The sequence below is a fragment of the Eumetopias jubatus genome, unplaced genomic scaffold (assembly GCF_037043125.1).
Source record: "Eumetopias jubatus isolate StellerSeaLion01/CBP00866 unplaced genomic scaffold, mEumJub1_p1.0 scaffold_12, whole genome shotgun sequence".
In the NCBI taxonomy this organism is placed as follows: domain Eukaryota; kingdom Metazoa; phylum Chordata; class Mammalia; order Carnivora; family Otariidae; genus Eumetopias; species Eumetopias jubatus.
This window is the reverse complement of record NW_028274818.1, coordinates 99,594,795-99,619,544: the sequence shown is the minus strand read 5'-3', so window position 1 is coordinate 99,619,544 and position 24,750 is coordinate 99,594,795.

Genomic DNA, 24,750 nt, shown 5'->3' with positions numbered 1-24,750 from the left:
AGTGAGAAGACAAAAGTCAGAAATGAAGGAGGAGTCATAACTACTTACCTGACAGAAATAAAACGTGAATTTGTGTATGCCTAGATGAAATGGGTGGGGGGAATGCCTAGAAAGACCCAAACTAACAAAACTAACTCAAGAAAAAAGAAAATCTTAACAGTCTTAGATTGAGTAAAGAGAATTGAGTAATCAAACAACTTCCCACAAAGAAAGTCCAAATTCCCTGGTGGATTCTACCAAATGTTTAAAGAAGAATTAACACCAATCCACCACAAACTCTTTCAAAAAACAGAAGAGGAGGTAGGAGTACTCCTAACGTAATCTGTGAGGTCAGCATGATCACCCTGATACCAAAACCAGACAATAACAGTACATGAAAAGAAAACCACGGACAAATATCCACTGTAAACTTAGATGCAGAAGTCCTCAACAAAATCTTCACACATTGAACTTACAAATGTACTAAAATAATTATACAACACAACCAAGTGGGACATCATCAGAATTAAAAACTTAGGTGCTACAAAGGATACCATCAAGAAAGTGAAAAGACAACCATCAGTGCAAGAACTACTTGCAAATTGTGTATCTTATCAGATTCCTTATCAGGAATTTATCTGGAACATATAAAGAACTGTTACAATTCAAAAATAATGAAACAAATAACCCAACTGAAAAACAGGCAAAAACTTGAATAAACATTTCTTCAAAGAAGATAAAAAAATAATCAATTAAGTGCATGAAAAGATATGTAACAGACATTCACCTTTGAGGAAATGCAGATCAAAACCACAATGAGAAACCAATCCATACTCACTAGTCTGGCTATAATCAAAAACATAGATAATAACAGGTGTTGGTGAGGATGTGGTGAGATTGGAATTAGTGTTTGAGGAAACACTGCTGGTGGGAATGTAAAAATTATAGACACTGGATAACAGTCTGGCAGTTTCTCAAAAGTGTAAGCATGGTCTTATCGTATGACCACACTTAGGTAGGCTCTCAAACAAGAGTGCAAACAACCCAAATGTCCATCATTTAATGAACAGATATATAAAACGTGGCCTATCCAATGGAATATTATTTGGCCATACCAAGGAATGAAGGACTGACACCTGCTACAACATGGATGAAACTTGAGGACACTACACTAAGTGAAAAAAGGCAGCCACAAAAACCCCACACATTTTATGAATGCATTCATATAAAATTTCCAGAGTAAACAAATCTATATAGACAGAAAATAGGTTAGTGGTTGCCAGGGGCTGGGGGACTTGGGGTAAAAATGAGAGAGACAGCAAAGGAGTTTAGGGTTTCTTTCTGGAGAAGATTAAAAGTTTTAAAATTGACTTTTGGTGATGGTTGCACAAAACTTTGCATATAATAAAACCACTCAATTGTACACTCAAAATCAATGAATTGTATGGTATCTGAATTATAGCTTAATAAAGCTGTTTTAAAAATCAAGCAGGTCTAAATAGAATTGTTTGGAGATGAGATACAATTTACTGAAATTAAAGAATGTAACACCAATTTCTCACATTTCTCAAGTTTTTTGCACTGGTTATATCATTCCGATCATGACAATCATCAGAATCTGCCTAGTATTTGAGAAATGAGTGTACATGTCTGTCTCCTTTGTAAATTCTGATGCCCTTGAAAGTAGTTGTCTTGTCTTATTCGTCTCCATCAAATCTCTGACTCTAAAGAGCCCAGTCCTGAGTGTGTTATCTGATCTGATACTTGTATCAAACACATTGTGGCACCCTGGCTTTGTAGCAGATCCCACTCGTGGGAAGAACACTGCATTAACATTCTTACTAGATGCAGGTAGAGTAACCAGAGGCAGGAGCCCCAGAAGAGTTATTGGACAGCTTCAGAAGAGGTACACCTTCCATCTCTTCTACCTTGTCTATATTGGGAGAAATCAAACACTGAAAACAGGGAGAGTAGAAAAAGGCTGACCTTAGAAACTGAGCTCAAACTCTGATTTTTTCATTATATTTTTCCTAGGATATAATTCAATGTCCATTGTATCTTTCAGTTTGGAAGGACAGGAGTAATGGGCATTCCTGGTGAGTCCTATGTTTCTGGCTCATAGAATATTTCTTCATCATGAATGGGACTCTACTTATGGGACTTACTCCTCATGGCTCTGAGGCACACTTTGTGATTACAAATTCTACCTTGTTACAAAAAGAACTACCCAGACCCTATATTACTAAAATTCAAAAGAATATTTGCTTGCTGAGAGTTCCCCTATCAAAAAGGAATCTCCTTCTATGAAGCACTTATGCTCAATGAATGCAGAAGCCCAAATGCCTAAAATTTACACAAGCATTATGTCAAGTCTTAAGTCAAATTCAAGGCTGATGCATCCTACTCCACTCAAGATTCATTGCTGATGTAAAAATTAAAGCATGATTGTTGAAGTATAACTTGCTAAGTTGGTTGAGTTATATGATGGTTCTCAGTATACTATACCTTATTGTTTCATTTAATTACTCATTCAACAAATATTAGTCAAAACCGCATATTATACAAAAATTAACTAAAATTGAATCTTGGGCTTAAATACAAAACTATAAAACTTTTAGAGAAAACCATAAGAGAAAATATTAAGGATCTGAGGGTAGGCAAAGAGTTCTCAGACTTGGCAGCAAAAGCATGATCCATAAAAGAAAAAAATAATAAATTGGACTTCATAAAATTAAAACTTTCTGCTCTGCAAAAGATCCTGTTAAGAGGACAAAAAGACAAGCTACAGTCTAGGAGAAAATATTTTCAAACCACATATCTGACAAAGGGTTACAATAAAGAACTCTCAAAACTCAAAAAAATCCAAAAAGGCAACTAGAAAATGGACAAAAGACGGGAAGAAACATTTCACCAAAGATGGCAAGTAAGTATATGAAAATGAGTCCAGTATAATTATCCACTAAGGAAATGCAGACAAATAGCATGATTAGATCTCAATACACATCTATCAGAATAGCTAAAATAAAATAAAAACAGTGACAACACCAAATGCTGGTGAGGATGCAGACAAACAGGAATATTCACACATTGCTGTGGGAATGTAAAATAGTTTGGCTACTCTTGACTGTGGTTGTGGATACATGGATCTACACCTGTGTTCAAATTGTACAGAACTAAGCACACACACACAAAACTACAAGCAAAATTCAAAATATCTCAATAAAGGCAGTGGATTGTATCTACGTGAATATGCTGATTGTGATATTATACTATAGTTCAGCATGATTTTACCATTGGGGAAAACTGGGGATCTCTATTATATGAATCAGCAGTTATTTCAAAGTAAAAAGGGGAAAAAAAAAAAAAGGCCACCATGTGCCAGCAATGGGTTGCATTCTGGCGATACACCAGAAAAAAATCAAGAAAAGTCCCCACTTTCTTGAAACTTACATTCTTATGGAGGAGATAGATATCAATCGATCAACTGATAAACAAACAAACTTAGTATCATCATAATAAATTCCATAGAGACAATTAAATGAAGTAAAATAATAGCGCCAACAGACTTTGGAGACGTAGATCAGACAGGTTTGTCAGAGAAGAAGCCAGCCCTGTGAAGATCCAGTTCAGAACTTATTTTGAAGGAAAAGCCAAAAAAAAAAAAAAAAAAAAGATGGTTTGGGAGTTACGTGTGTTTATTTGTTGTGTGTGTTTAGTTGAGTAACTGAGTGGCACCATTTCATAAACTAAGAAGACTGGAGCAGAGGCTCATCCAGGGATAGCGTAAATCTAGAGTACGGATTGGGTGTGCTGGGTTGTAGTGGTTGCATATAACACCCAGTGTTTATCACATCACGTGCCCTCCTTAATGCCCATCACCCAGTTACCCCATCCATCTACCCACCTCCCCTCCAGCAACCCTCAGTTTGTTTCCCGGAGTCCAGAGTCTCTCATGGTTTGTCTCCCCTCTGATTTCCTCCCATTCAGTTTTCCCTCCCTTCCCCTATGGTCCTCTGTGCTATTTCTTATATTCCACATACGAGTGAAACCATATGATAATCGTCTTTCTCTGATCGATTTATTTCACTTAGCATAATACCCTCCAGTTCCAACCATGTCGATGTAAATGTAGGTATTCATCCTTTCTGATGGCTGAGTAATATTCCATTGTATATATGGACCACATCTTCTTTATCCATTCAGCTGTTGAAGGATATCTTAGCTCCTTCCACAGTTTGGCTATTGTGGACATTGGTGCTATGAACATTGGGGTGCATATGGCCCTTCTTTTCATTACATCTGTATCTCTGATGTAAATACCCAGGAGTGCAATTGCTGGGTCATAGGGTAGCTCTATTTTTAACATCTTGAGGAACCTCCATACTGTTTTCCAGAGTGGCTGCCCCAGCTTGCATTCCCACCAACAGTGTAGGAGGGTTCCTCTTTCTCCGCAACCTCACCAACATTTGTTATTCCCTGTCTTGTTAATTTTAGCCATTCTAACTGGTGTGAGGTGACATCTTAATGAATACATAAGACAGTTGCGTGACTGATACTCTTTGGAGAACTTGAGAGTGAACAAAGTAATATGGGATACAGTCATGTGCCAGCAGATAATATTTATAGCTATGGAATTGGATGAAATGATAAAAGGAATAAGTATAGATTAAGTGTAGGTCTTAGGGCAAAACCTTGGGTAATTTAAGATTTAGGAGAGTGAGAATAATGGCCAGAAATATAGGAGGAAAACCAATAGAATTACACCAGCCAAGAAAAGAAGGTATATCAGGGAGGAGGAAAGTGTCATCAGTAGCCAAGGCTTCTGAGGCATTAAATATATGAGGACAAAAAAAGCAGCCGCTGGACTCGGCAATGTGAATGTCAATGGGAACACTGACAATGATGGTTTCAGTGGAGTGAATGAGGAGAGTTAAGGAGATGATATACAACACAGACACTATTTTAATAAGTTTCACTGTTTAGGGGAGCAAAAATAATGGTTTGATAGCTGCAGAGTGATTCCCCCCACCCAGGGCTCAAGAGCAAATGAGGAAGACGTAGATCATTGGGCTTAACCAAGTATGGGGTTCAATAAGTTAAGTCCAACCGAGAGAGAAAACCAGGTAAGAAGTGTAAAGGTATTTGCCAGATTACAGAACGCAGGCTTGGTTGGTAGAGAAGTGAAGGTCCCAGGGAACAGAGAGTTAGGGGAACAAAGGAGCTTTAGAATTCATGAATTGGTATTCTCAATGCGATAGTTACTGGAATAAAGTGGAAGATAGGAAGTGGTGATCAGAGGGAAGGATGCTTGAAATTGAGATTTCAGAGGTGGTGTGTTGTTACTGAAAAAGAAATAAACACGGGGGAGAGCGGCCCCAGCGTGTTGAGGAAAGGGTTGTTGTTGGTGAGAAAAATGAGACCCCAAGATTCCAAGTAGTTAGACCACCTGCCATCCAAGGGACATACTGAGGCCCTGATAACAAGCACAGGGATAGGGATGAGAGAGTGAATCAGATCTTCGAGCATCACTGACCAAGAGGGGTTGGGGGATGGAGGTAGTGAGTAGAGCTTGGCTGGAAGGAATCTGATCATATTTTAGGATCTTCCCAGCAGAAATGGTGTGGAGGTGGCAATGCACGGAAAGGGAGACACAGTCTTCCCTACAGGATACGGGAGATCGCAGCCTCCACTTGAATGTGGTTCCAGAGAATTCTTCAGAAAGATTTCGGAAGCCTGGGGAAATGGGTGGAATTGAGTAGTATAGGGTAATCTGGAAATAAAAGCCAGGAGCTGGTGGATGTCAGAGAAGCTTGGATGTCCAGGGACCACAATGATGAGAGTGGTCCCCAGGGCTCCCTAAAGCTAGAGGCAACCAGTATAGACCAGAGTCCAGAGTTTTGAGGGCCATCTACCGAGAGAAGTCTGCGCATGCTGCCATATTCCTATAAGAAGTGATTTCATTTTCCCACAAGTGACCATGACAGTAATCTTTCAGAGGGAAGATGGATCTGATGGGGCAGTTGGACACTGGGCAGAGCCAAAGCACACCCTCTTAGGAGTAGAAGTTTCTAGTAAATGGTTGACGAAGACAAATCTGAAGTCCCCCAATAGAGCTCCAGTGCCTAGAGAAGAGTCTGGTATATACTAGAGGCTCAAGAATGAAAAAATTACTTAATGAAAAAGATTGCAGTGGTCCTGGAATGTGTGAGGACTTGGCCTCCAGAGAGAGGATGAAGGAGTAAACTCTTGTCACAGAGTCACCCAGCGGGGAAAGGCCACTAAGTGGATACTGTGTGGTGACCATGGATGCTTTTCCAACCCAAGGGCATAGCATGGTTCACTAGGGCAGTGAAAGTGTTGTTATTATTGTTGACTCATTTGGGGTTATTTTAAGTCTTCGATCCTTTCAAAAACAAAACCCAAAAAACGTCCAGCATTCCAAAGTGTGGTTCAAAGACAGAAAGCTTGAGAGTCATACGGTGCATGGCTTGCAATCAGAAAAATCCTCCACTGATAATTCATATATTCAGCATAAGGCCCACGAAGGGCCATCCGCTTTCCACATGCCAAGTAGTTCTTTCCTAGGAAAAATAGAATTTGCAAGTCTAAATTGATCCCACTCCCAATTATCTCCTATTATTTCAGTTACATGGCCTTGAGTTCTCCACACAAACTTAATTTTCATCACATCGAATAACAAAGGACCGGCCACGCTGATCTATGATGGAGAAGGTAGGGTGCACAAAATCAAATGGCAATATATTGCTGCTGCTCTAAAAAAGAATTGCTACTCTAGAGAATAGGCTTTTCCTAAATGGCTATAAAGACCCCACGCTCCAGAAAAGTCAGAAGAAAAATTGCCTCCCAGCTTGTACATTTATTTTTATGGTTGCCTTTGACTGTTCCCTCCCAATCCTGCCTGCAGTGTACCCCAGTGCTTGTCAATTCCCAGACCTAATCCTACACCAGTTTCCAGAGTCCCAACTGGGCCAGTTTCCTGAAATGACATGATACGCTTGGCTTTTGCGAGGCATCCAAGTCAAGAATTATAAAGTGAATGGGTCTATCTGTCTTTATAAGTGCATTGTGAACTTTATAGTTTAATATTAAACTTGCATCATAAAAAATGGCTCATAAATGGCTAATAAAAGCCTAGTTTACAGCTTATAAAGTGCATCAGTACTTTACACGGATTTTGCTTAGGAAGATTTATGTGCCAGCTCTTTGTCTCCCAGTTAAAGATTATTTCCCCCTCCAAAACCATTAAAAATAACTATGGAAAAATGGCCCTTTGGTTGAACTCCGTGTGGTACCAAATTCGAGGCATCCTGGAAATTCGAGCCCGGTGTTGCTGGTGCTTATGATGTCACAGGAAATGCCTGGGGTTCCAGGCAGGTCCCAGGGTGGGTGGCACCACGAGGTCCACCCGCCTGGGGGGCACAGCGAGCTCAGATGCATTGGCAGGAACCTTGACATTGAGCCGGGTCTACACTAACGCTTAGTCTGGAATCCGGTGTCAGTCCCAGGACTGAGGGCACAAAGGGCTTTGTGAGAACAGCCGAAAGGCCCCCAGACCAAGCCTTGAACCTGAGTGGGTGTGCTCCTGCCAAGAGCACTTGGAAGCTCCTTTAATGAGTTCTGCGAGGAGGCTCCTGCTGGTTCCTCGGGCCTCCCTCACTGTCTCCTCCACTCAACGCGCCGGTGATAGATGTGCCTTTAATCCACTGGCCCCCTCCGCCCTATTTCACTTTTTATTACCCATTGCGCTGCCTTCTCCAGGTTTATATACTTCCTTATGTTCTCTGTTGTCACTTCTCTTATTTCATTTTTGATTTTTATTCTAACTTGGCGGCTGGTATCCTTCCCCTCCCCCCGCCTCCCTGGGCCCCTCCGTACCCCCAGACCCCGGAGTCCTCCATCCTGTACTCACTTCCAACTCTTGAGACGTTGGCAAGGGGGCGGTGCTCTGTGCGCAGTGCCCGGATGTGGGGGCAGGATGCCCGGCCGGGGTCCTGCGCTGATTTTGTCAGTAGGGATATTTAGTTAGCTTTTGAGCTAATTTTGAGTCAAATGAAAGAAAGGGAATTGATGAACAAATGATCTCCAAGGTGACAAACAATTCTGAGGCCACCTTACCTACAGAACGTGGACACGAGCTTCTCTGCTTCCCATCCCAGATTGTTCTAGGACAAAATGAGATTATGGCATTCGAAGATCTCCAAGCACTCTAATGGGCCTCCCAAACTGAAAGGTTATATTAATTATTGAAGGGTGATTTCAGCACCTCCTTGTCGGCAGACTATTTTTTTTTTTTTTTTATATCTCAAGATCAAGTCATCAAGAATCTTTCATGGGAGCAGTCTTATGTTTTTCTCAAGACAGCCAGGCACTCAGTCATCCTTGCATTTACAAAACTAGGAGCAAAAAAGAGAGAAGACAAAAGAAGTAAAGAGCACCTGTTCTGCCCTTCACTCAGCTTCCTAAGAAAACAAAGGTACCAGACGATTCCGTAAGACGAGTTGCTCTGGGACCTGCTTGAAGGAGAAAAGACCACCCCTACATCCTTGGGGCAGAAAATTCTTGATAATTCTACAACAACATGGAATGGGTTTCAATTTTAGTGATTTGGAAAGCGAGGAGCTTCTCCTATTGAATTGCTTCATCAGTGCCAAAGCCTAGCGTCCAGGGCTGTTTGGGCCCACCGGGGAGCTGTAAGAACTCAGGACCTTCTGCATCTTCATTTCCAAACATTGAAGGAAAGCCAGATCTTTTCATCAAGTGTAGCAAATACAAGATCAGGGTGCTATATATGGGGTGCATTCTTTGTCCATTTTAAGGAACTTCTTCCTCCAACAAAATGTGGTGCTCAAGATAAAAGTTCCATGACCCCAGTCCCCTGATGATGGCCAAAGGGAGTAGTCCAAGGTTAATTCTCGCCCCAGGATTCATGTACCCGAGTCTGAGAAGAGACCGTGCTTTAATCTAAATGATAATAAAGCTGGGAAATTTAGCCAGGTGCCCTGTGATTCTGGCCCATGTGATCTCTCATTATGTCATGGTGGCCCGATTCTTCAGAAGCTGGCCTCGATCTAGTATTCCCAACTCATTTCAGACCAGAGCTCACCTGCCACCTAGACTCTCATCGTGAAGAATGTACTGTGGGTTCCCCAATCCCGCCATGCCGTTCACAACTCCACACATTTGTGTATTCTTTTTTCCTCTGTCTGGAACATTCTCCCCACGATTTACCTATCTGGAAACTTCCAACTGTTCCCTCAAGGCTCTGCCCAAGCTCTGTGATCACTCTGAAACCTCCCTCTATGCTATAAACCACAGATTTATTCGCACTCAAGACACAATTGTTGAAGTGTCTGGTGAACACTGCCAAAACTGAGTTCAACCCAGAGGATATTGCGGAAATCCACAGGACGAACAGACCGTGCTTCTGACATCAAGGAGTTAATCGTCGAGTTGCGGAGTGAGATTAATTCCATGAAACAATATGAGAGAATGTACAATCAAGCCCCAATTTGGGCAGTGCAGATTTTAAATGCCAAAGGAGTGGAGAGAAGGAGAAAATCCAGCACAGCTGAATCTGCAAACATTCCAGCTCATGGCTCACATGTACGCAGCAGCTGAAAATAGTACGCGCCTACCAATTGTTCCGCCACGAGCAAACTATTGAAATTTTCTCCCCAGCCAGGGTAAGGGAGAAGAAACGCAGGGAGGGAGAAGAAAGTACCTGATTATAAACACGCTCACCTAGGAGGGGAAACAGAGTAGAAATGCAAATGAGGCTGTCAAAATTTGCTTCACCTCTTTCGCCAAGCAGTTCCACTTGTGGGTGTTTATCCAAGAGAAAGATTCTGAATGTACAATGAGCTGGCGTTGTTAGTAATGGAGAAAAATCGCAAAGAGTCCATCAGTAGGAAAATGGTTGAGCACGTTTTGCTGTAGCCGTCTTCCTATGGCAGCCATTAACAGAGAATGGTGTGTTTTCTTTTTTATGTACTGTCATGGGAAGACCATCACGATCTATTATTAAATGGAAGACAATAGCCAAGTGTAAAAACATTGCTATAATATAAATGAGTTATATAAAACATGAAGGCAGGGGCGCCTGGGTGGCTCAGTTGGTTAAGTGTCTGCCTTCCGCTCAGGTTGTGGTGTCGGGGTCCTGGGATCGAGCCCTGTGTTGGGCTCCCGGCTCAGCGGGGAGCCTGCTTCTCCCTCTTCCTCTCTTGCTCCCACTGCTCATGCTCTCTCTCTCTCTCTCTCTCAAATAATTAAAATCTTAAAAAAAAAACATGGAGGCAGAAAATATTGTTTCTCTGTACAATCATTCATTCATTCATCAATCATTCAACAGTTATCTTTTGGGCTCCTATTATGTGCAAGGCAATGTCCTGATGGTTAGAGAATCCTTGGTGAAAAAAAATAGGAAAATTCCTTGCGCTTCTAGAGGTTGGACAAGACAGAGGTGAAGCCAAGAAGCAAGTATACTTGGATCAGATGACAGTAAGTGGCAGGGAGGAAAATAAGGCCGTGGGAGACAGGGAGCACCTGGGCAGGGGACATTGCTCTCTGGATAGGGTGACAGTGAGAGCAGAGACCTGAAGGAAGTGAGGGTGCTGAGAACGTCTAGGGACAGAGCACTCTAGGCAAAGGGACTAGCCAGTGTGAGTGTCCAGTGGCCAGGATGGGGCAGAATGAGTGAAGGAAGCGGGGCTGGTAAAAGGATTATCAGACAGGGAGGAAGGAAGGCCACTTTATAGAGAGCTCTGGAGCCCATCCTGAAGACTCCAGCTTTTCCTCTGAATGAGACAACAAGCCACTGGCGTCTTGGGCAGAGACTGGACATGATCTAAGTGCTGTTTCAACCTGGGCCACCCCGGCTGCTGTGTTGAGAAGAGATTTTGGGGGCCAGCAGTGGAAGGAGGGAGATCATTTAGGAGGCTAATGAAATGAGGAAATACTCATGCCTAGGACTAGATGACAGCAGGGAACTGGGAAGAACTGGCTGAGTTCCCATTGCATTTTTTTTTAAAGATTTTATTTATTTGAGACAGAGAGAGAGCACAGAGGGAGAGGGAGAAGCAGGCTTCCCGTGGAGCAGGGAGCCCAGTGTAGGACTCAATGCCAGGACCCTGAGACCATGACCTGAGCCAAGGCAGATGCTTAACCACTGAGCCACCAGGCACCCCTCCCATTGCATTTTGAAGGTGGAGCTAATAAGATTTAGCAATGGAGTAACCATGGAACGTGACCAAAGAAGTTGTTTTCTTTTTTCCAAAGCAAATGAAAGAACAAAATGGCCATTAACAGAGATGGGGACAACTATGGGAGAAATAGGTTTAGTGGAGAATATGGGTAGATAAACTGAGAACATAAGTGTGTGGATAATTTAGATGCATTTCCCCTGCTTGCCTTCATCTCTTTTCTTTGTATTCCAAACCGGTAGCCAAGCTCTGTAATTCCCAGAGCCAGGGATTTGAGTAGGGCAGAGACAGAAGTGGCCTCCAAGCCCAGGGATTCTTACTGTGTGAAAGACTCTTCAAACCTCATGGAGGGAATGGGATGGGATCTTTGAGCAGAGGACTAAGAAAAGTCACTTGAGGATAAAGAGCTAGAGAAAGGACATCTTCCCCATGAGTAGGAAGGGAGGAGTCTGAGGTTTCCAGATCAGGAACCAGGTGCCACTCTTGTCCCGCTACGGATGCAGCAGAAACTTGGAGAAGCAGCAGGGTAGCCTGGTCCTTAGGCTCTGGGTCGGCAGCCTTTGGGGAATCTTCCTGCCCTGAGCAGAGTAGGGGGGAAGCAGAGAGCCATACTTTAGGAAGACCATAAGGGTGGGGACAAGCGACATCTGAGGAATAACGTGTGAGGACCAATGACCAAAACCCCACGGGCACCTGCCATGCTTTTAGCACTGCCAAAGACCTGCTATTGGGCCCAATGCAATGGTGATCGCCAAAATGTCTGCAATTAAATTTCCTGCCAGCTTGACAGAGTGAGGGGTGGCGATCAGATATCACACTGAGTTGTGGAAAATGAAAAACATGCTATTTCTTGAACATCTGAATGAGTGTGGCTAGATTTATGGGCAACAGACAGGAAAATGCCTATCAAAGGCCTAAAAGAATAGAGTCCAAACTGCTTCACTCTGTGAGTGCTGTGTATTTTGACTATTTTCCACAAAAATCTGTGGCATACTTGTATAATTAGTATTATTCTATTAAAGATTTTATTTATTTACTTTTAGAGAGAGCATGAGCTGGGTGGTGGGGGGAGGCAAGTGGGAGGAAGAGGGACAAGCAGACTCCATGCTGAGCGGGGAGCCCAATGCGGGGCTGGATCCCAGGACCCTGAGATCATGACCTGAACCGAAACCAAGAGTCAGACGCTCAACCAACTGAGCCACCCAGGCGCCCCTAATCAGTATTATTTTTTTTTTACCCCCACCTCATTTTGAAGCCCAGTTCTTAAGAAAACCTGGTAAAGACTCCTTTGTCATTGCAGTTTGCTATACACAGCTTTTATCACATGCAGTAACAAAAGGTTTCTCAAGGAAGGGAACATAAATTCATTTTTCTTGCAAATGAAACTACATTTTAAATACGCCAGGTAAAATAACTCAATAAAGAAATTTCACAAAAGCCACTTGTCAAGTGAACATCATCCTGTGCACGCACACCCCCAACACATCTGATTTAAGAGATCCATCTGCTTGGCATAGCTGATCGCACTTAAGTACACCATGCTTTCAGACATGTAGAATCTATCTCCACAATACCTCTCTTGTATCATCGTCTTGTTCCAGAGACTAAGAATCCTGAACAGGAGGAAAAGATGGACGGTTTAACTGCAGATAGTTACTGCAGGAGTGAGCTCAATGGCGTACAAATTGCTTCAAGGAAGGAGGGCCTGCTTCCCAGTAGCTGCCTTGTTGAGTAAGGCAGGAGCCCGTGATCTCCTTGGGTCATTCTAACAGCAGGGAGCATTCAATAAAGTCAGGCTCTCAGAGTCCTCAGAGATGACTTGATGGTCCTCGATGTGCCCAGTGGGCCCAGGGAGTCCTCCCAAGCAGAGACCCATATGCAACAGTAATGTAGAGTATGAAGGGCCACAGTGTGTCAAGATGCCTAGGGCCCCATCAGCATCAGTGAGCCTACCTCCTATTCAAATGCCCAACCTCCCTTGGTTGCTGTGGTTTAAGTATTAGTTCTGCAACCTGTCCGGGCTCAGGAAACTGTGTGCATCCTAATCCAAGAAGCTCTTTGGGCCTGGACTGACCTCATTCAAGTCTTCCTAAGGCAAATCTTTCAAGTGACTCCAAAGAACATGTGATCAGGTGTTGTGAACACGGTTACCTGGTGGTTGAGGAATCTGCCTCATTCCCTGTTTTCCACAAACCTTTCCAAGAGGAACTCTGATCTCATGGGTCTCTGCCCTGAAGTCCTCCCCACTATGGCTACCAAGATGCACCCTTCACTACGCGTTCCAAAGCATGCTGTGCTCCCTGCCCCAATAAATCCCTCTCCCGTGCTTAGCCATTCAGCCAGGGAGTGATCAATAAATTCAGCTTCACCAGGTCTTCGCAGCACACCTTTCCTCGGGATCGGTGATGTAACTTGTGGGGCCTGGTGCATGATGAAACTGCGGGGTCCCGTTGTTTGGAAATTATTTAAGAATTTAACACAAGTTAAAAATTGTTAAGCATTTCAAGACAGCATCAGCTAGAGCATTAAACCAAGCAGGAGCCCTTTCCAGGCTCTGTGAAATTGCATGTATCACACACCGGGGAGGCCGCAACCCCTTCTGCCTAAGTTCCATGGCCAAACCCCATTCAGTAATGGGACAGCAATGCTTTCTGGGGCTCTCTCCCAAAAGACAGGGTGCCCTGGGCCAGACCAGAGGAGGACCACCCAGGCCAGTCCAGGTTGCCAGGGGTCACAAGGTGAGCCAATGGGGTCATCCTGGAATCACACCATGTACAGAGGAGAGAAAGACAAATTGCCAGGAGGGGATCTTTCAGGGTCATAAAGGGCAAAAAAAAAATCACTTGGGGAGTCACTTTAGGAGTTTAAAGAGGCAAGAGAGGGAAGGGGATTTCTGAATATACACTGACCTCACTGAAATTTCTCCGCACCCAGAGGAAGCTTCTTCCTTATTACACAGATGGGAAAGCTGAGTTTCAGGCAGAAATTGGGAATTTGCTTCAAGTTAATGCAAGTGGCAAGTCATGAGCAAATGAGCTGTTGCTGTGTCTTTGTCTTAAGGAAACCACTTTGAGACAATTTTTTGATATCCTTGCTAAATTTAAATTTCCCCAAGTGAACAAACAATAATAGGAACCACTCGATGTCATTACACTACTATTACGTACCAGATACAGTGCTGAGGACTTCTGCATGTCCTACATTGAAATCTCCCCAAAACATTTAAAATGTGGGCAGTGTGTTCTTACTTTGCAGTGATGGAAAGGTTAAGAAAAGTGCCCACAGCTCACGTATCTAGTAAAAGGGACGGCCACATTTCAAATCCAGAAGCAACTGTTTCCGAGGCCATTAACCACTGTGCCCTTCTGCTTTATTTAACCATGAGGCAAACATTTCCAGCACCAGATCAAGACTTGGAAGAAGGTACATGGAGATGCAGATGATCCTTTTTGAAGACTGTGTCTCTTCTACCTATATCACAGGAGTTACTAAATACAGTACCCCACAGGTACAGAGCTTCTCATCAGTATTCCCACTGAGAGTTTGGATCTTTGGCTTTTAAAATTGGCATCATCAGAAAGTAAAGATGAGAAGGGTTAAAACTTTGTTAAGAGAACAGCAATGGTCCACAGTAGATCAACTATGGAAAGAGCCCAGACGTCCATCAACAGATGAATGGATAAAGAAAATGTGGTGTATACACACACACACACACACACACACACACACACACACACACACACACACACACACACTGGAACATTACTCAGCCATCAAAAAGAATGACATCTTACGTTTGCAACAACATGGATGGAACTTGAGGGTATTAATCTAAGCTAAATAAGTCAGTCAGAGAAAGACAATTATCACATGATTTCACTCACATGTGGAATTTAAGAGACAAAACAGAGAATCAGAGAAGAAGGGAGGGAAAAATAAAATAAGATGAAATCAGAGAGGGAGACAAACCATAAGCAACTCTTGACCAAAGGAAACAAACTGAGGGTTGCCGGGGCGGGGGCGGAATGGGGTAACTGGGTGATGGGCATTAAGGAGAGCACTCAATGTAATGAGCACTGGGTGTTATATGCAACTGATGAATCACAAAATTACCTCTGAAACTAATAATACAGTATATGTTAATTAATTGAATTTAAATAAAATAAGATTAAAAAAACTTTACGAAGAGAGACAGCAATAAAGACATCCACATTAGGCAGGAGAGTGGTCTTGGGTCCAGGAAACACCACCAACTGGCTGGTGTCACTGGGTCTCTGGGGCTTACTACTTGCAGGGGTTGAAATGAGCTTAACTGAAGGAAGTAATTGCTGAAGGCCTAATTAAGCTCTATGATTCTTAGAATTTCTATTATCTACAGAAGTCTCACAGAACTTACAATATTGCTGAATCCTTTCCTTGTGGGTTTGTTTGTTCATTTACTTGGTTGGTTGGACCCAAAGGCTTCTGGGCTTACCTTCCTTGGACGTTTCTATGATCAACTCCTAAGAGCAATTACAGAGATCTACCAACAGAAATACTGGAGAATAAGTAATGTCTCACGTATCCTATGACTGCTCCTAAACTCAAAGGGCCTGCAAGTCTCGTTTCTATCATAAATGCTATATAATGGTGATGCCACCCCATCTAACAAGAGCGTTAAACAAGCAGCCCCATTGGCAGGGCCAGGACTCAGATAAAGAGCCAGCAACACTCTCCCACAAGTCTACCCAACATCTGCCCTCAGACAACAACAGTGTTCCTCTGCTCCTTGGAACCCTTCTCCTTCTCTGGCTTTTTGGTCTTTTGGAATGTCCACGCTCAGTAATCCCTCCCCAGGCCTTTCCTTGCCATTGGTCCTGAGCATATGTTAGGTTCTATAGTTCTGACCCTTGGGATTCTTTCTTGAGTCAATTTCCTCTTGGCTTCATTTATTTCTGGCCACTCCAAAGAGCCACCCACCCATCCAAACCTGATCCCCCAACATGCCAAGTGGTATCTGACCTGGCCCATTATAAGATAAGTGTGGAGTTACTTGACGTCAAGAGGCTTGATCTCATGTTGTAACTTTGCTTTCATTTCTTCATAGAAAAGCAGAGATCACTATACACCATGTTAGTTTGGTTTAATGATTAAATCTCCAAAATTGACAACTCAGGACTCAGATGCCAGGATTCAGAGTGATGAAGAAGAGGAAGGCAGGTGAGGTTTTCCAGAATTAGCACATCCGGAAAGTTACCCTTTACCATGGTACCAAATGAAGCAGCTGAGATTGGTTACATTCACTGAAATTCAAGATCAGTCATTTTACAGAAAATGATTTTGATGAAGCAAATTCAATCTGCAATTCTGGGTTTTAAGCAGCAATAATGATCCCCTTGGCTAAAATGTTGGGCCTTTACAAGGGGAGGGAAACTTTATTATTACCAAGTGGGGTATCCCCCAAGAGTTCTGACTCAGATCTGTAGCTGAGCCAAGACATCTGGAGATTTCAAAAATTGAACTTGATCTTTAACAAATATAGACACAAATGTGAAGCACATAAAAATCACTCTTCAGAATGAGCCTTAATGGGCTGCGTTGCCTTTCAGGAACATTTCTAATGAGCCTTCGGACATGAAGTGATTCCAATTTGTGATGCATTTGAGGCAAAACCAAGAGGAGAAATTACATTTGCTTTTCCCCACTGGGTTGTTAAGGGCCCCAGATAGACAAGCCTCAAACACTCAATTGTGGGCAATGCTCTTTGTGTTCAATCCCCTCATTTGCTGGGGCTGGCACCGGGAAGGCCCAAGCACAATGGAGCCCTTCAGAACTGCTGCAGACCAACAATGTGCAGACGGCCCAGGCAGCAAAGAGCGAGAGAGGCCTGTCTATGCCAGGCACCGTGCTAACCACTGCCTAGAGAAAGAAGAGGAGAAAAGGGTACAGGAATGAAAGAGGGACGCCTAGGCGGCTTAGTTGGTTGAACACCCAACTCTTGGTTTCGGCTCAGGTCATGATCTCGGGGCCCTGGGATCAAGCCCTGCGTCGGGCTTGGTCGTTCAGCTGGGAGTCTGCTTAGAATTCTCTCTCTCCCTCTGCTTCTACCCCTCCCCTTGCTCACGCTCTCTCTCTCTCTAAAATAAATAAATGAACCTTAAAAAATAACAAAAATGAAATGAAGGAGACCCAGAACTCATGGGCCAGGAGTGAGTGGTACCCACTAGCCTTCTAAAATGTTTCCATTCTCCCAAGTTCTTTGGAGGACTGACCTCTGGGAAGCAGGACTCTGACCTTGGAAGCCTCCTTCTCCCTCTCACACCCCCACAGATGCCCTATCAGTATGTACCCCAGGAATTTCCAGGGCTTCTGGGGGACACCTGTTCCCTGACATGTGACAGCCCATACACTTGATCCATGTTTTGCTGATGCACCAAGTTGGTGTTAGTGTTTTCATGGGTACCTCCTTCCATATCTTGGCATCGAATGAACCTGAGCAGAATAGACTCTAAGCTTCCTATACAGGCTTTTCCGCAGGTCATCAAAATTTAGAGAGACTCAATATATGCTAGAGAGATTTTAAAATTCCAGGCAAAGTTCAAGTCTCTTTTCCTTTACTTCTCCCATTATTTCAACAACTGTCGTTAGGAGCCCATCACTGGCCCCAGCCCAGCCACGTAAGCCACCAATAGAGATGGACTGAGCCAAAGAGCTGAGATCAAGGAAAGAGAATGCCTAGGTCTTGGGCATCTTTGTGGGTTGCAGGGGAACACCCCCACTCTGTTGGTACCTCTGGGCTGAGGGCTAGCCTATAAAATTCTACTATGTAAATTAGATTGATGCCTCTTGGGGCAGACAGAGCTCCAAAGGTCCACAGCTTGGGTAACTCTGGTTCTTTGGACTTTCTTAGGATAGACACACAAGAACACATCTTGGCAAGCAGAGCCTGGACTGATTCCAGCCCCACTCAGCCCTCAGTCAAATGTCCTTGTATGGGTCACAACCTGTTCAGCTGTAACCTGTGGTCCCGTTTCAGGGAATGGCTACCCTTCTTGGCTCCTTCCTAAACCCTTTTCTTCTGGGGCTTCCTCTGGCCTCCTAAATGACCTGGGCCTCTACTCATCAGTAACCCATTGCCTTCCCTGGCACATGCCTACCTGGACTTCCCTGGAGAAGATTGTCACCCTTGAGCAAGCCCACCAAACTGCCTTGCTTCCAGTCTCCTGAGATGCTAATATTCAGGCTCCTGGAAAGATTGTTAATAACTGTTCAGAACCAAAACTGTGCAGTGGTCAAGAACCTTGCTCTGCAACCAAGCTGTCTATGATGTGATATATGCTCCTTCCTTTCTTATGTGTATAAGCTTGAATCAGTTTCTTTCTTTCCTTTTTTTTTTTTTTTTTTCGGTTTCAGAGGTAGAGTTCAGTGATTTATCAGTTGCATATAACACCCGGCGCTCATTACATCACATGCTCTCCTTAATGCCCATCACACAATTACCCCATCCCCCACCTACCACCCCTCCAGCAATCCTTAGTTTGTTTCCTAGAGTTAAGAGTCTCTTATGGTTTGTCTCCCTCTCTGATTTCATCTTATTTCATTTTTCCCTCCCTTCCTCTCTGATTCTCTGTTTTGTTTCTTAAATTCCAAATATGAGTAAAATCATGTGATAATTGTCTTTCTCTGACTGACTTATTTAGCTTAGACTAACACACTCTAGTTCCATCCACATTGTTGCAAATGTTAAGATTTCATTCTTTTTGATGGCTGAGTAATGCACACACACACACACACACACACACACACACCATAGTCTATCCATTCATCTGGGCTTTTTCCGTAGTTTGACTATTGTGGACATTGCTGCTAAAAACATTGGGGTGCAGGTGCCCCTTCAAATCACTATGCTAAAGGCAACCTACAGAATGGGAGAAGATATTTGCAAATGTCTTATCAGATAAAGGGTTAGTATCCAAAATCAATAAAGAACTTATCAAACTCAACACCCAAAAAACAAACAATCCAGTCAAGAAATGGGCAGAAGACATGAATAGACATTTCTGCAAAGAAGACGTCCAAATGGCCAAGAGACACATGAAAAAGTGCTCAACATCACTCGGCATCAGGGAACTACAAATCAAAACCACAATGAGATACCACCTCACACCCGTCAGAATGGCTAAAATTAACAAGTCAGGAAACGACAGATGTTGGCGGGGATGTGGAGAAAGGGGGAACCCTCCTACACTGTTGGTGGGAATGCAAGCTGGTGCAACCACTCTGGAAAACAGTATGGAGGTTCCTCATAAAGTTAAAAATAGCGCTACCCTATGACCCAGCAATTTCACTACTGGGTATTTATCCAAAGGATACAAACATAGCAATTTGAGCCAGTTTCTTAAGCAGTTTGTGCCTCAGTCATATCCCCTATAAAGTGAGGATGGTAATATTAGCAGCATTTGGGGGAGGATTAATTGAAGTAGCACAGGGAAAACCCTTCTAGTGGTAACCATTCCATGCGCTACTTAACATTTGCTATGTTCTATGACATGCCCTCAATATTCCTGTGTGGTTGAAAATTACTCAAAATAAAGATCTGGGAAACCACAGACTAATTCTAAGGGAGGCACAGGGGTCAGCCCTTTCTACCTGGCCTTCGTGCTGGGAGCGGAGTCCTGATAAACAAGACCCCATCCTCCATGTGTATGCTAATGGGCATATTACAGGCACATAAACGGGACCGTATTTCATGTGCTCTGGAAAGCTTCTCTGAAGCTCTTGGAGGCCGATGCTCCATATTTGCAGAATGCGCAATAATTCCAGGAGATGATACATTTTGCGACTCTACCAGTTCCTCTCCTCTCCTCTTTCTACATCTTTACACAAACTCCTGTTCTTTGGTCACCCTCACCATCTTGCTTCCCTTCCCTCTGCCCATCCCTCCCCCAAGGCGTCAGAGCCAAAACAGAACAAAATAAAAACCCACCCACAGTCTGCCTCCCAGAGAGGGCCAGGAAAAATAACGTGCTGTATTTTCTTTGCGAACAAGGTAGAAGGCGTCTGGACTCTGGGTTTGTGCCCCATGTAACAGATCCTGAGAAGAATGTCAACATGAGCCTGGATGGGGTCTCCTGAGTTTTAAACGAGATTATGCAGATGTAAGTGCCTGGCACTGCATTCAATAAACCTTGGTTCTTCTTCCTAGCTCTGGTGCTGCTTAAAAAGTTGATCTGCATCAGTTGTATTTTTGTCCTAAGACTCAGGACACGTTGGCCTGCGCATAAACCTTTCCCGTTCGGTGAGTTTTTCTGCCTGGAGTGTCTCCTCTGTTCTTCCCTTACCACCCTGCATTCTGCTGATAGCAAATCAATGGCACGTTTTTCTTAAACAGCCAGCACTTGGTGTGTTACTACCAACCACGAGGGCCCCCGCCTTTTAATTACTCCTGCTGAGCCTAGCACTATATATAACACTAATGTTTCTGGGACTGCCAGCAATTAAAACCAAAAATAAATAACACATTACAAGCTGCAAATCCAGCTAGGCTCGGGTAATGCTACGGTTGGATAGAAGGCTTTTGTTTTTAATTGCTCCAGTTTCTCCTGGCCCGGAGGAATATAAACACCTGACAAGCAGCTGTTTGCCAGGAGATGGAGCAGAAGAGGCCTCGACTTCAATCTTGCCTGGTCCTGGGCCCCAGGGAATGGACTGACATCCTTCTGCCTCAGTATTTCACTCTGCAAAAGGGAGAGGTGTGAGAACAAAGCCAACCATGTGCACACACACTGATGAACATGCTGTCTGGGGTCACGGATCGAATCAGAACGAACTCTATTGACTTTTGCTGTGAGTTTTGTTTTTCTAGCTCGAACAGAATTCTGGAAAAAAAAAAAAAGCAGTTTTGATGAATACTTAGCTTATTTCATCTGTTGAACGTGTGAGCTTCCCACCAGAGATGGTCCGTAACCGGGAAGAACAATTGTAAGATCGAATTGGTAGAGTTCTCTTTGAAGCCCACCGGGGACAATTAGTTTTATTTTTTGCTAAAGGAAGTCCTTGTGCAGCGCCCACATCCAAGGGTTGGCCAACTGCCAACTGTGGGGTGCAAGAGAACAGATTGGCCAAGAAGGACCCCGAGTCTCATCTAGCCTCTGCTCCTACGCTCAACAGGAGTAATTAAAAGGTGGGGGCCCTCGTGATCGGTAGTAACATACCATGCCTTCAAAGGAGCTCTGACTTTGTTCTATCCCACAGACCTAAGATTCAAGGATCCAGGTGTCCTGACATTGTCAGTGCATCTGACACATTTTGCAAAAGTGATCTTGGAAAGAATGCCCCCATAAAAACTTCTTTTGCAAGGTCAAGAGTGATTCTCCCTGTTGGGGCTGCTGGCTGGTTCCTTAATTGGCTCCTCTTAGCACCAAGAGCCGTGAGGACCCCAGACCAAGTTTCCTCTCTGGCCCAGCTCTGGGCAGGCCCCAGGGCGTGGCGGAGAGAGCGTGGGAAGGCAGGCTCAGCACCTGCCTTGCCAACAGATGGCTGCCTTGTGGTGGAGTCCTCCTGGTCTGCTTTGCCCGGGCTGCCAAGAAATGTAGGATGTAAAATTCAGGACACACCAGGACAGATCCACATGCATTTTCCTTTACCCGTGGGTGTTGGTGGCTTGGCTGCTGGCAAAAAGCATCCCTCTTAAAAGCAACAAATAATGAGCCTTGACAGCAGCAGGACTGACCTAATGCTGACTCATGAATGTCATCATTGTTCTATCCTGCTATGGGCATTAGTCCATGTTCAGCCCTAAGCCAGAATGTCTGAATAGAGAACAAAGCTGATTAGCTCGACAATGGCTTTATTCTAGGCCTGTCGCTAATGCAGGTAAACAAAGGGCAGGGCCGGGCCTCACTTGGGGGGAAGAAACATCCAAAGGACTAGAAGCCAGGAGGGCCTCTGATGACACTGTCCACTTGTTCCCATGGCCTGTTGCTTCCTCCTGACGGTTCCCTTCAAAAAGAGGGAACCCGTGAAGGGCCTTGGGTTCCCTGAGAAGTGTCAGCCCGCCTGATATATGGGACTCGAGTATTATCGTGTGCTGACTGCCAGCAAGCCACATCAAGGGTACGGACTCTCTCCTTCAGCTCCGGCATCGCTCACCCTTCGCCTGCACCTGTCAGAGCCCTGGGCACTAACCTCCCTGCTCCAGCGGCAGAGGGCTGAGGGAGAGGGCAGTGGATTTGCTGTCAGAGGCCCAGCTGTCTGGCACGGCCCAGCTGGACGCTCAGGCTCATTGCCTCTCCTCTCTTTTCACATCATATCCATCAACACCCCTTTTTCACCCTGTCAGGTTCCTGGCCCCCACCTCTGCCCCCAGCCCACCCGCAGGATTGGCCCGCTTTCCTCGAACAAAGGTTTTCTTTTTCGCCTTGATGGATATCTTGGCATGGCAGCCCCTCTCACACACGGGGCGGAACCCCACCCCACGGAATTGGAGGGGTAATCATTTTCCTCGTGCAAATGTGGAGTGTAGACGGGTAGGGTTCCTGCCCACTGCTGGTGGTGCTGTTTGCCAGGGGGCCTCTGAGAGAAGCGTGAGAAAGGGACAGATGGAGGACAGAAAAAGTCCTCCAGAGACGCAGAGGAGGTGTGTGATTTGCCGAAGGAAAGCGAGGAGCCTCCCTGCCATTTTCCACAGGAGCTGCAAACTCAGGTACCTTCTGGGATGGGCAGGAGGTTCAGATGTGGAAAACAACCTTTCACAAATGCATCGAGCTGTTGAAGAAGGAAATCCGGGAGCCTCTGGTCGGGGAAGGAGCCTCACTGGTGTCTAATCATCCTCGGTGATAAAAACTCCTCCTCGAAGAAGAGATCCTGGGAATAGAGAGGGGCCCAGCTGTCTCACTCACTCACTCATTCACAAACCCTTATGAATCACTGACCCAGCGCCAAGACATGCGACTTCTGGTTTGTTCCTTTCGGGTCCTTTCTCTTCCAGCCCCAGAGCTGATGAGAGGCAGTCCAGATCGGTGTTCTGCTTTGACTCAGATCACAGAAGTACAATAAATATCTTTTCTTTATCCAGCCATAAATATTGATCGGACGGCTTCTTAAATCATCTGATTGCTAATAGCGCATCTGCTTAGACGTGTCCTTTGTCCAATATTCTTTCAAAGCAGCTGCGTGGAACCTGAGCTGTAATTTCCCTAACCCATCTGTCAACATCTACGCCCAGCTCCCCACCACCTATGGAAACGTTCGAGGCACTCACAACCACAGCTGGTTCTCAGCACTTACACTATAATTCGCCAATTACCAAGGCTTAAAAAATCATTCCAGGGTGGACCAGGAACTATGTAAGCCAAGGATATAACAGTGATTATACCTGGCCCTTCTGGGTGGCTCTCACCTCAGCCACAGGAATCACTTTGCAAATACTAATTAGTTGTATTCGTTTGGGGATGTCTCCTGCGGAATGTGGCAGCCGTTGGAGCCGGGGAGAGAAGCCCTGAGTCACTCCATCAATCGAACAGGAAGGTCAGTGACTTAGAGCCCTGCTTTAGTCTACACAGTGTCCCAGAGAACACAATGAGTCAACAGAGGTGCTTCTGGCAAGGGTTGCAGGAACCGAGGGGAAAAGAATGGAGGAATGATGGCCCGAGGGCTCCCAAAATTCATATCGAGGAGGGGAAATTGGAACAATCTCCATGGGAGTTAATGATAGGCATAGTGAGAAACCAAGTCAAGGTCTCACCCAACCTGACTGCCTACACCTGGTTTAGGTTTGCCAGACATCTTGACATACACACCAGGATGGTTGTTCAACTGGCCTCCTACCCGTGGCCTTTCCCTTCTCCAAATAAACATGTTCATCATTGTGGATCTCCCCATACTGCACTTTGAATCACGTAATGATCTACTGGGAGTCTCTAATGCCCTCTGACCCCACCCCTGCCATTACCTTTCATACGGGTCAGGGGGATGTCGAGCCTGCTGCCTGTTTTTGTAATAAAGTTTTATTGGCACAGGGGCCGCTGTCATTCATTTACGCCGGGTCCATGGCTGCTTTGGTGCTTCAGCAACCACGCTGAGTGGTTACACCAGAGATGGCTTGGCTTACAAAGCATAAACTACTCTCTGGCCCTCTGGAGAAAAAGGTTTCCAGTCCAGGATCTGTGGCAGTGCTTTTCATACCTTTCAACTAAAGCACTTCGAAAAGAAAAGGGTATCCGTGGGCTTCTCACAAGTGCAAAAAGACTCTGACGTTTTTTGGTTTAATCTTAAAATCCTGTGACTTTTCTACTACAATGTATTCGTGTGTGTCTTAGTATAAAAAAACACAGCTATTTTGTTTGTCCCAAATCTACGGATAAAATTCATGACCCTAGAAAATTAATGACAAAGATTATTTTGTGTTCCAAAATGAGAAGGATGGACTCGCGGGTTCAGTCCCAACTCTTTCAGGCTAGCCTCTGAGGGTCCATGCTAGTGACAACCTAGAAACTGAATGGACACTGATTGAGTCAGGGCCCAGACAGGAAAACAGAAGCCACTCCAGGTAATCTAAAAAGAGGGAATTTTA